Raw genomic sequence first — 12,045 nt, 5'->3', positions numbered from 1 at the left:
GACACAGTCATTATACATATTTTCAGTACGTACACACAACTCCTTAAATAGCATCTATACATACATCTCACAATGATTATGAAGGTCAGTATGATATAAGCTTTTATTAGACTCCTCACACAATCTCTTTTAGATGAATACTGTACTAAGAAAGTAGCATGTAGGGTTCAATGAGTTTGTCGGGCCTAAGAGGAGTTGCTGTTACAGAACAGTGAATCCTTTGCCAGTTGAAATTTGAGGGGTGCTTAGGGTTGCACCTGAGATGGTTGATGGATGCCTAATCCAAGAAAGAAAGAATCAGCCCTCTACAAACCACTGGGTGTTTTGGAAACCAGACTCAACCTCTCCACCATGGCATAATTTTAACCCCAGTCAGGGAATGAATATATTCCCTGCTGCAAGAACACACAGATGCATGTGGCCTTTAGATTAGCAGCAGAGCCTGCACACTGAATCCTAGTTGTTTTCAATCTACATCACTATCTGCATGCTATCAGAACAGAACCATTTTACCTGTTATATCCTCGTGCCTAGGAGCCTTGTCCCCAACCGAATGCTCAGCTGAATATGCTAAGATGAATAATGACAGCATTCTGGGAGGCACATTGTTACTGGAGTTTATAAATCAGGGATTTCAGCTAATACCAATTTCAGATGGATCAACTGAAGTGGATTCTGTCCTGTGGAGAACAGAGTTGGAATCTCTGGTGCCCTGCTTCTGTACCCTTCTACACCCAGTGAACAATAGTGTAGCCCAAAATTCACACCAGGAGTGGAGACTGCTGGTGACTACTTTGGAAGTATATATATCAGCCTTTTAATGGTTTACCTTTCCTGTACCCCCACTATGTTTTAGGGTTTTCCTGTGGGTGTTTAGGAATTCTAAGAACGAAGCAAAGTTAAGCAATATGCATGACTGGTAATTTGACCAAATCTTTTAATTTGGCTGTCTCCATAGCTATCTTTGTTAAAAGAACACTGTGTTTGTAACACATATTTTCTGTACATGAGGATATTTTATATCAGATTAATCTATGCTATATCTATCAGCAATAAGGTGTCTGATCTGACATCATTTTCTACTTGTAAGATTACCTACATTTATTTTCTGGTAGTTAGAAACTTCTATGCTGGTATATAGTAACAGGGAAGATGCTGGACAATCTGTGTGACTAATGACTTTATATTATGACTTAAAAAGGAAATGATATACTCTGTTTAATTTGATAGCACAAGAAGAGGCCACCACATGTAGCAAGTGTTTAAAATAAAGCCTTTTCCACTGTCATTCTTACAGTCTTTAGACAATACTGATGCCACTTCTGTCACATAGTGAAGCAGGATGGTTTAGATTATATCTTTGTTCTTTTGTGTTTTGACAGATGTCACTAATACTGTGCAGGATTTTCTCTTTATTGAAGAAGAAGAAGAGGATGAATCAATAGAAATCACACTTGAGGGGGAAAATGTCCCATACTTGAATATTCAGTAATTCATCTACTTGCGTTGTCCACTCTACATATTTTCATCTTTAAATAGGACACAACTGTCTTGGAAGCCTGGGGACCAGAGAAAGGTATGGCATTGCTAGCATGTTATAGATGTGTACATTTTTTAGATGTAAAACTTTATAAATTATAGACAACTTTATTCCAAATATATGATGCAAACTTTTATTTTTGGTGTGTTTGAGAATGAGACACAACCCCACCTTGCATTCAAACAAACAACAAAAACCATTTCTGTCTTAGTGTTATTCTAATGCTGTTTAGATAGAGCCTTTGATTGTGTGTTCAGTAAGGAAGTTTTAAGTGAGTCAAACTGAACAGAGTTTCTCCTAGGCATGCTGTCCTACCATTTCTACCTTTTAATTCATTTTCGTTATAAATCAAGCAGTTTGCCCCCTGAAGAGTGCTTTTTCAGGCTTGTTTTCTTGCATGAAGTCTTAGACCCATCTACTTTGCTAGTTTAACTTAAATAAATAAATAAATAAATAAATGGAGATATCCCATCTCCTAGAACTGGAAGGGACCTTGAAAGGTCATCGAGTCCAGCCCCCTGCCTTCACTAGCAGGACCAAGTACTGATTTTGCCCCAGATTCCTAAGTGGCCCCCTCAAGGATTGAGCTCACAACCCTGGGTTTAGCAGGCCAATGCTCAAACCACTGAGCTATCCCTCCCCCCTTAGCACAATTTAGGCTGTGTCTGCACTACACTGTGAACTAGGGCTGAGAGTCCCCTGCTTGTGATACATATGCTAGCTCTCATCGAGCTAGCGAGAGAATAAATACAGTAGAACCTCAGAGTTCCGAACACCTCGGGAATGGCGGTTGTTCGTAACTCTGAACAAAATGTTATGGTTGTTCTTTCAAAAGTTTACAGCTGAACATTGACTTAATATAGCTTTGAAACTTTACTATGCAGAAGAAAAATGCTGCTTTTAACCATCTTAATTTAAATGAGACAAGCACAGAAACAGTTTCCTTACCTTGTCCAGGGACGGCTCCAGGCACCAGCGCAGCAAGCGCGTGCCTTGGGCAGCAAGCCACGGGGGGCGGCCTGCCAGTCGCCGTAAGGGCGGCAGTCAGGCAGCCTTAGGCGGCGTGCCTACGGGAGGTCTGCCGGTCCCGTGGTTTCAGCGGCAATTCAGCGGCGGGTATGCTGAAGCTGCGGGACCGGCAGATCACCTGCAGAAATGCCACCGAATCCGTGTGTGGCTGACCAGTCAGTTCGTAACTCTGAAGTTCTACTATAGCAATGTAGCTGTGGTAACATAGGTACCGGCAGTGGAGGCACAGCTGAGCGTCTGGTTTCCGGCAGATTTGTACTAGGCACAACTCAGCTGTGCCTCTGCTAGCTACACTGCTATTTATACTCTCACTAGCTTGACGAGAGTTAGCGTGAGTATGTGAACCTGAGCAGGGGAATCGCACCCCTTGCACACAGTATAGGCACAGCCTAAGTGTAGAGCATTGAGGGAAGTGACTCATTGGGCTTCAATAACATACGGTTGAAAATAAGATGGGGAGACAAAGAGTAGAGAGCAAAGTGAAGAATAAAACAAGGGGATAACCAAAAAAATCAGAAATAAATATTTTTACAAAATATTTCCCCGGTCATGTAACATCTTGTTCCTATTTTAATTTTTGATTGTGTCTAACTGGCTTACTCGGATCATAAATAAGAGATTTCCCAGTCTTTTCTTCATTCCTAGAGGTTTTTAGTTCTCATTTACTGGCCTCTTGCTAGTTATTTAAATTGATTATATACATTTTTTTTTGTAAATTCTAAATGCTTCAGAAACATTACATCTGGTTAAAACACTTTATTGTTATCCAGCCTCTTTCTCTCATGCCTTACTTCATTACTTTTTTCCAGTGTGAAGGTGGTGTTGCCTATCTTGCCATTAGTGGTGGAAAGATTTTTCTTTCACTCTGTCTCACACATGCACACACATTTCCTCTTCCATCCCACCCCCCATTTTCTTGTTTTTAAATTTCAATACTGAAAGTGTAGGTTCCAAGGGTACGCAGCAAGGAGATCTTCGTATATTCAGGGTTGTACAAACATGAAATAATTAATCCACATAGCACTCCTGCGTAGGCAGCTAGTTTTCCTATAAAGCAAATAACTGACTTACCCAGGGTTACACAATAAGTGGCAATGCTAGATCTGGGACTTCGCAACTCCAAAAGTAAAGCTGTATGGGGCATGATAAAACATAATATTGGTGCATCGTTATTAATGAACTAAAATAATTTAGCTTTGGCAAATGCCGTCATTCTTATGATCAGTTGTTTCTTGTGTATGCTTCCTAGGTTATTCTTAAACATACATTTTGAGATCTTAGTGTGGGAATATGAAGGAGACAAGTTCTTCAAAGCTCTTCCCTTTATCCTACTGACATCACCTCTGTCTTTCTGGGTTCATCTTTAGCCAGTTGCACTTTGTGTAGGCACTGATCTTTTTTAGGCATTGGGAGAAGGTGGTGTTTTACATCTGCCATAAGAGATGTAGAGCTTGCTATCAACTGCATGTTACTGACACTGTTTTTAAATGTCTTGCATGGTGGCTGTGCAGGAGGGAAAGGGGAGGTTCTTTGCCTTTGCTATAGGAACTGCAAAATCTTGAGCTGCAGATTTACTCCATACCTGCTCAGTTCAAGTTGTTTCCTCTGTGACTAAGTAGAGTACTTCCCATTGTGAGGAACTGTCTCGATACTTTGCAGAGGAAATGGATCAGATTACAACCGGAGATGTTTGTCAGTGGTAGTCCAGCAACATCTTGAGGACATAGAGGTTAGGTCATCTCTGCTTTTGTCTAGACTAGTGATGTTCACTGACATTCAGTATATATTGGGAGAATTTAGTTCCACAACCTGTTCTTTGGACCCACCTCCTTTCTGGCTGCTGAAGCTAATGGGGAAATACTGGATTTTAAAGAGAGCAGATGACAAGCTGGTGTTAAAATGTGTTTTACACTGACTGTCAACAGTCTCTGGGGGCTGTTTCAAAATCTGGAGTTCATCAAAGCACACTGGTATTCCAGCCATGCCTTTTACTTCAGGAACAGGGAGGGATGCTGGCATAGGAGCTGCAATGGCAGCAGAAGAGTTTGAATTTGTTTGGTCTCATTCAGATGCTAAACTTACTTGACAAAGACTTTTCTGGTCCATCAGGTGACCTTTGTGTATTTATAATGCATAGGAATCCAGACCTGGATTTCTACATGTCAGAGAATGGTCATGTATATGGACCATTTGTGTAAATGGTACCTGCTGTAGAGATTTGATCACTGGATGTTCCCTTCTGTTTACACAGGAACAAGGTAGTAGAAGTCAGTAGAAAATGGGTGGGGCCAACAGCTTAGCTCCATCCACTCATCTGCTCCTGCTCTCAAATTTACCTCATCTCTTCTCCAGTATTGTTATGGGAATAAGGCTGCCTGCATCAGGAGGGCCAGGTAGCAGCCACTCTACGTGGTTTACTTCTTTTTAGATCATCAGAGATGCAAGTGGCAAAGCAGAGATAGTAACTGATTCTGGAAGCAATATTAATTTCCACACTGCAAGGTCCCTTCTCCTATGAGGGAGAAGTCTGACTCAAAGGATGGAGTGGCTAATATCAGCAAGGCTTATTAGGCAGCTGTTACATACTCAGGGGGTGAGAGGGAGGGGAGTTTTGGACCTCCTTTCCCCATGGATCTTTTAAGGTTTGCATGCCAAAAGCTCTGTCACCTCCACTGTCACCAAACCCCTTCACTGTGTTGAGAACTTCACAAAGTGAAACACAGAGTTTCCCCTTCTGGTGGCTTTTTCCTCATGGGAGGATAAATCTGACCCCATGTAAAAAAAGTGCTATAGGAAATAACATCTGTACAATGGGTGACCATTTTAATTGAGAACTTGCTTGAAGAAGAAAATAGTGAAGTAGAAATGTGAAGCAAAGAACGTGCCTTAGGGCCTAGTGGGGTACTGTTTGATTGTCTTGTATGACACATAAGTACAGCTAATTGGTAGTTCATTAATATCTTACATTTAAATGCTTCACTAAAGCTAGATTATTATAAACACATGTAACTAGTGAAAAAATGTGCAAGATTGAAGATTATTCAACATTCATTAACATAATTAGCTTTAATATGGAATAGAGAGTTGTTTTAGCTAATAAAGTTATTATATAGGAAATGATAAACTAATGTGACTCCAAATCCTTTCTAGTTTGTAATAGGAAGGCATGAGCTGCATTTGCTCCTGGCCGCGCAATGTGATTTAGCTCCTCATGATGAATTGCATAAGGATCAAACTTAGGTCACAGGTAGACATAATGGGATGATTTTTGTAAGCAAAAGCTAATAATAAAAAATGGATGATGCTGACTTGCAGGAAGGCAAAATAATGCTGCATTTCAAAACTAGTTTTCCGCTGAAGCAAAAGCGTTCTGATTTTAAATCTCATAGGCAATGCTATTTAAAGATACTCTTTATCCTTGAGTCCGTGCTGTTCTTAGTCATCTGAAAAGCAAGAGTTGAACATAGATTAGCAAATTGATTTAGACCGATTACCTTGTTCAGCTGGCTCTGTGTCTAAGATACATGTTGCAATTAGAGTTGAGAAAACTATTTGCAATGACCAGCGTATTTGACAAATTTGTCTTTTTTTTCTGTATGCAAATTATCCATGAACAAGCTTCACCTTTTACAAAATTGCTTGTTTGGTATTATTCTGTGAAAGGTTTGTGCAGAGGTATTTCATCCTGTGAATTTCTTGTGAACTGTTGCTTTAAATACTCACCATCAGTAGGTTGCTACTTGTCTTGTCTTAACAGACAGGTTAGTCAGTCACGTGGTCTTTGTTCCTTGAGTCAATGACTCTGAAATCCAAAAGACCTGTTAAAAAGGCTGCATGAAACATATTCATAAATGACTGCTTATATGAATATACACATTTGCATGAGCATTCACAGCACTTTCCCATTATGGAGATATTCTTGCAAACAAAATTTTACAAAATTCAGAGAGAAAGGATGGGTCAGTGCTTAGGGCATTAGCCTAGAACTTCAAAGTCCCAAGTTCAATTGCCACTCCATGACAGACTTTCTGTGTGATGCTGGGCAATTCACTTCCCCCTCTTTCCACCTCCTTTCCCCATCTGTAAAATGGCAATAATAGTACTTCTCTACCTCACTGGGAGCTTGTGAGAATAAATATATTAGGGCTGGTCTACACTGGGGGGGGGGGTGTCGATGTAAGATACGCAACTTCAGCTATGGGAAGGACCTCGGGTCCTCACGGTGCGGGATCAACGGCCGCGGCTCCCCCGTCGACTCCACTACCACTGCTCGCCCTGGTGGAATTCTGGAGTTGACGGGAGCGCGTTCGGGGATCAATATATCGCATCTAGACGAGACATGATATATCGATCCCCGATAGATCGATTACTACCCGCCGATTTGGTGGGTAGTCTGGACGTCCCCTTAGAATGTGAAGCGTTTTAAGCTCTACTGATGAAAAGCGCTAGATAAGAGCTGGCTATTATTATTGTGTGATTGTTCAAGGAAAGCAAGTGGGCGGAGGGTACAAGTGGTTTCAAAGCAAATTTATGGTTATAATCAAAAGATGGTTCATGAATTCTTCCTTTACAGCCAGATTTGGGAAAATACTGAATCAACTTTAATAGTATAAATACTTCTCCTTTTCTTAATGAAAATGGCCACTGGAAATTATTCACATGTTGATTGTAATAGGAATTCAGCATTAAAAAAATAAGACATGGAGGTTAATATTACAGCAAGGGCGTGCATAAGGGGGGCAAGCAGGGGCATAGACCCCCCAGTAATCGGCAGAAGTACAGAGCTCCTCTGGCCGCATGGGGAAAGCGAGCTCCTCTGGCCCTGGGCCTGTGGGGGGGAAAGGGAGGGCACAGAATGTGCCCCTCCGAAAGCCTTAAATTTTTATACCTGTGCATGCCCCTGCATTACACGGTAGATTAAAAAAAATTAAATTAAAAAAAATCGGATTTTTTAATTTAAATTATTATATATTTTTTTCTTTTAAAAACAAACCAGTTTTAAAATGAAATCTGAATTTAATACAGAATATGTTAAGGTCTAAACTTATTATCTTTTGAAACATTTAAATAAAAAATAACTATGCTGAATTCATGACCTTTATGACCAAAAACTTTGAGTTAAAGGGGCTGCTTTTCTATATACAGATTTGGGGAGAAACATCGAACTTTTGAGCTTGAACTTTATAAATGTGGCACAATAGGTCATGTATTATATTAAAAGCACCTTGCTTTGATCCTGCTGGGGACTCAGGGGCTGTGCTGTGGGGTGCAAGAGACTGGCAAAATCTTCACAGATGTTGGGACCCGGCCTCTGACTCCAGGAAACACCATCATGTATCTCATTAAGATCAGCTACTGAACTGAAATAATCAGCTTAATTCACTGACTGCAGTTAAAACCTCTGTTTTAATAACTCATTTAGTTGTAAATGTGAAACATGTTTCAATAAGAGACGTTTATGTACCCAAAACATTTAAGGTTGTTTTGTTTAATAAAAAAACCTAAATTTTGGATGCTGTTTTCTGTGTGTAATTAAATTCCAGTTCCCATCCTAATGCAGTTTGACACAAATCATGAGCAAAAAGTTAATTATATAATAATATATCATTCTCCATTTTCTAACATACCAAAAAGTACAATTAATAAGAATCTGAAAATAGTAAGCTCTAGAATTGCTTAAATAAATGTATATGGTTACAATGTACGCTCCTAGGTAGCAAAAATATTTACCAAATGTAGTGCAAAAACTGTATTTAGTTGTAAATCATACCATTTAAACATGATATCAACCAATGAGAATGTGCCATTTTTAGAAAATAACAAGTAAAAATGGAAAAGTTGATTAAAATTGATGATTTAAATAAAGACTTTCCACTTGGTGATTTAAATCATGGTTTAAATTGCCTTATTTAAATAAATCCACTCTGTAGCATTATGCCTGCTTTCCTGACTATTGTGCGTGTGTTTTGATTATTGACCCTTTTCATAGCTTTCCATGGGACTTAGGAGCTTAAGTGTCTTTTCAAAATGGGACTTAGGCATCTAAGTTGGTTAGGTGCTTTTAAACATTTTATCTTACATACATCGTCCAAATGAATTTGGCTTTTCATGATGATGCTAGAAAAACTACTCATGTGAGTAATGAAGTCTTAATTTCACTTATCCTGGTGAATTTCACTGAATAATATTGACTTCTTGGAAATTCACCCTGTGGGACATGTGGATTTTTAAAGCTCCAGCAGGTCTATGTGACAAGGATAGAAATGGGAACAGAAATGCATGAGAATTCCAAACTGTTAGTGCATCTGTTCTTGAGTTTGGGGTGGATAGAAAAAGAGAACTTTACAACACTGCCACAAAACTGTGTGTGTTTTACTTTTGTGGAAGGCTGATCTTTTCCCTGGAAAATTCTGTCTCCCAGCATCTGCAGTTTGGAAAGCCAGGTATTTTTCAGCGTGGCTTTCTCCACTGTTACCTGTTGCACAGTTTCACGAATGCGGAAATTTGCCAAAATTACTTTTTTTCCCTCCCCTTTTGGTACATCTTAAAAAATCCTAAATAAAATGTTGATTTTTGCATTAAAAACAAAGATGTAATAGTTTATTTTTATAATGTATTTATAAAACTCTGTAATCTGACAAGCTCTCAGCTACTTTATGAGCTACTTTCCCTACCTTGTGGAGCCCAGAAATTCTCCAAGTACAGCAAAGTAATAGTGGAGTGTGTTAATATCTGGGTAGCTTTTTCTACCTTCTAAGCACAGGGCTTTGCTAGAAAGGCAGTAGGGTTGGGTGGCTGTACAAGCGCTGGCACAGTTTCAGCATACACTTCACAGTTAGATAAGTGTAGCCGTAGAAGTGTTCTTGGTGAGATAAGTTAAGCAATGTTATGCTCAGTGACTTACAAGAATTCATCTCCATGTTGGATGTTGATGTGTATTGTGAACAAACTAACTAACAACAAAAAGGAAGATTTACATAACCAGCAGCTTCTGTGGCCATAAAAAGTTCTACTTCATATCACTGACTGAGACTTATGGTCCCGTATTAAAGATAGTGGATCTTCAGAGTACTATCAAGCAACTTGTATATTCATACAGAAGAGAAAGTATGAACTACTTGTATTGCTTTCTATGCAATAAACAGTCAAGGAAGGGGAGACAGGAAGTCAGGAGGCTCAGTTTTTTCCCCCTCTCAGGCTCAATGTCCACACTAGTAAAACTACAGTAGCTATTATATGAATGTGTCTTTAATCTTTCTGGCATATTCTAGATGGTAAAAGTGATTTCCAAAAGATGTAAATTCAAGGCTTGAAAATTTTAATAATTATTGAATATTATTTGTCCTACATGTAAGTTATTGAGAGTAGGGATGGTGTGAGCTGAGGTACGTGTGTAGTTTTATAAGGATAGGATGAAGTGGGACGTGACTTTTTAAATAAAAAGTTTGAAGAAATGTGTTTATTTATATATGATTATTCTTAAATAAAATTAGAATGCACCAGGTTTAAAATTACAGAGAAACATTTACATAAGTGCCATGAGTTTTTGGTTTTCAGAACAGTTTTAAAAAAAAACACTACTAGGGCTGTCCAGCAAAACAACAACAACAACAACAACAAAAACAGCCAACCAACCAAACAAAAAACAAAACAAAATCTACATCCACTACTGGGAGATCATCATATAAGCATGTTTAAAAAAAAAAAAAAGTCAACCTTGTATTACAAGTGAAGTCTTAAACTAAAAGCATTTTAAAAATATAATTTTCTTTTCACTATTTTGTACATTTTTTTGTATGACAATCAGCTTGGACAATGAAAATAATCTAGTTTCATTTTCAGGTTCTTGTCCTTTAGCACAATAGTGAAGTTTTGCAATCAGACACTTCAGGGTGCCATATCTTATTGGCATAAGGATACAGCTTTCTAGTAGATCTCTTGTTTAATTCACAAAAATGTTTCTATTGGTCGTGTGAAAGCTTTTTATAGAACCTATATTTTATGTTAAATTTGGCTTCATTCCTTTTTAAAAATCAAAAACATCCCACCCATTTTATTTGAGGTCAAGATGTTCAATCTTTTTTATTTAATTTATCAAAGTGTGTGTGTGTGTGTGTGTGTGTGTGTGTGTGTGTGTGAAAACTGAAGTTTAATAAAAACAAGAGCAAATCTGCATAGTTTCAATAATACTTTAAATCAGTATTTCTCAATGACTGGTATGTGGAACAGCACCGGTCCCCGAGATCACCCTGACACAGTTTAGGAAGGCAGCAAACTAGTCCCTGGTATCAAAAAGGTTGAGAAACACTGTGCTAAGTCATAACTCGAAGCTACACAGTGTATGTCTACCAGGGCCAGCTCCAGGCACCAGCTTACCAAGCAGGTACTTGGGGCGGCCACTTCTGAGAGGGGCAGCAAGTCCAGCTGTTCGGACGGTCCCTCACTCCTGCTGGGAGCGAAGGACCTCCCGCCGAATTGCCGCCGCAGATCGCGATCGCAGCTTTTTTTTTTTTTTGGCTGCTTGGGGTGGCCAAAACCCTGGAGCCGGCCCTGATGTCTACAGTCCAGTCAGAGGTGTGAGCGCAGCCCGTGTAGACGTACCCATGCTAGCTTTGATGTAGCTGGCCCAAATAATAATAATGATAGTGAAACCACGGCACCACGGGCTGTACAGTCCCGCTCAGGATCCCTGAATATAAACTTGAGCACCCATGCTGCCGTGATTTCACCGCTATTGTTGTTTGAACTAGCTAGATCAAAGCTAGCGTGGGTATGTCTACACATGCAGCAGTAACACCTCTGACTGCTTTGTAGATGTACCCACAGACTCTTAATAACATGTTTAATAACATCACATTTCTTAACATTCTCCTCTCTGAAGACATAGTAGCAACTCTGCTGTATCTCTTTTGGCTCACTTCTGGAATGGAAGGAAAACCATGCACGTAGGCCCCCAAAGATATGCATGAATATGTCAGAGGGACATACATAGATGCTAAATTGAATGTAACAAAGTGCTACCCGCCAATATTAGCAATGAAATAAAAAGCAGCATAATTGGAGAAAGACCAGCTTGTTTCGATCACATTCAGTTTGGGGTGTTGATGTCATTAAATAGTAAAATTGTTTAAACCTTTTCCTGTGTTTGAATCGTGCTTCAGAGATTTTCCTGTGATATGTTGTTGATTTTCTTGTGTGTTCTGCAAGTGCTTAGACTTCTGTTGTTCAATTGGTGACACAGTGAAGGGCATTTTTCTGCTGTAGGAAACAGATTCTAGGCTTTGTACCAACAATGGTGATGTAGTCACCATGTGAGGAGGGATGTGTGGTGGTTTGTCATGACAATTCAGACAAAGAGGAATTTAAGTTAGTTGCTGTGTGTGTATTAAATGGAACAATAACTAGCAGAGCCAGCCACGGGTACTATCAGACTCTATGATCCTGGACCCTACCTTCTCATCTGGGATACCTAGAAA

The 12,045-nt window shown here is 39.4% G+C and overlaps 1 protein-coding gene across 1 annotated transcript in view; it reads left to right on the top strand.

Annotated features, from left to right (window-relative positions):
• The window catches only part of JAKMIP1 (janus kinase and microtubule interacting protein 1), a 260,911-nt gene that overhangs the window by 89,117 nt on the left and 159,749 nt on the right, over nt 1-12,045 (top strand). The window contains exon 4 of the mRNA XM_065404580.1: nt 1,383-1,576. The gene's annotated coding sequence lies outside the window, so the exon portion shown is untranslated. The remainder of the gene's footprint in view (nt 1-1,382; nt 1,577-12,045) is intronic.

The sequence above is a fragment of the Emys orbicularis genome, chromosome 5 (genome assembly GCF_028017835.1).
Source record: "Emys orbicularis isolate rEmyOrb1 chromosome 5, rEmyOrb1.hap1, whole genome shotgun sequence".
NCBI lineage: Eukaryota > Metazoa > Chordata > Testudines > Emydidae > Emys > Emys orbicularis.
Note: the sequence above shows the minus strand (reverse complement) of the source record. Positions and strands in the feature narration are given on the sequence as shown.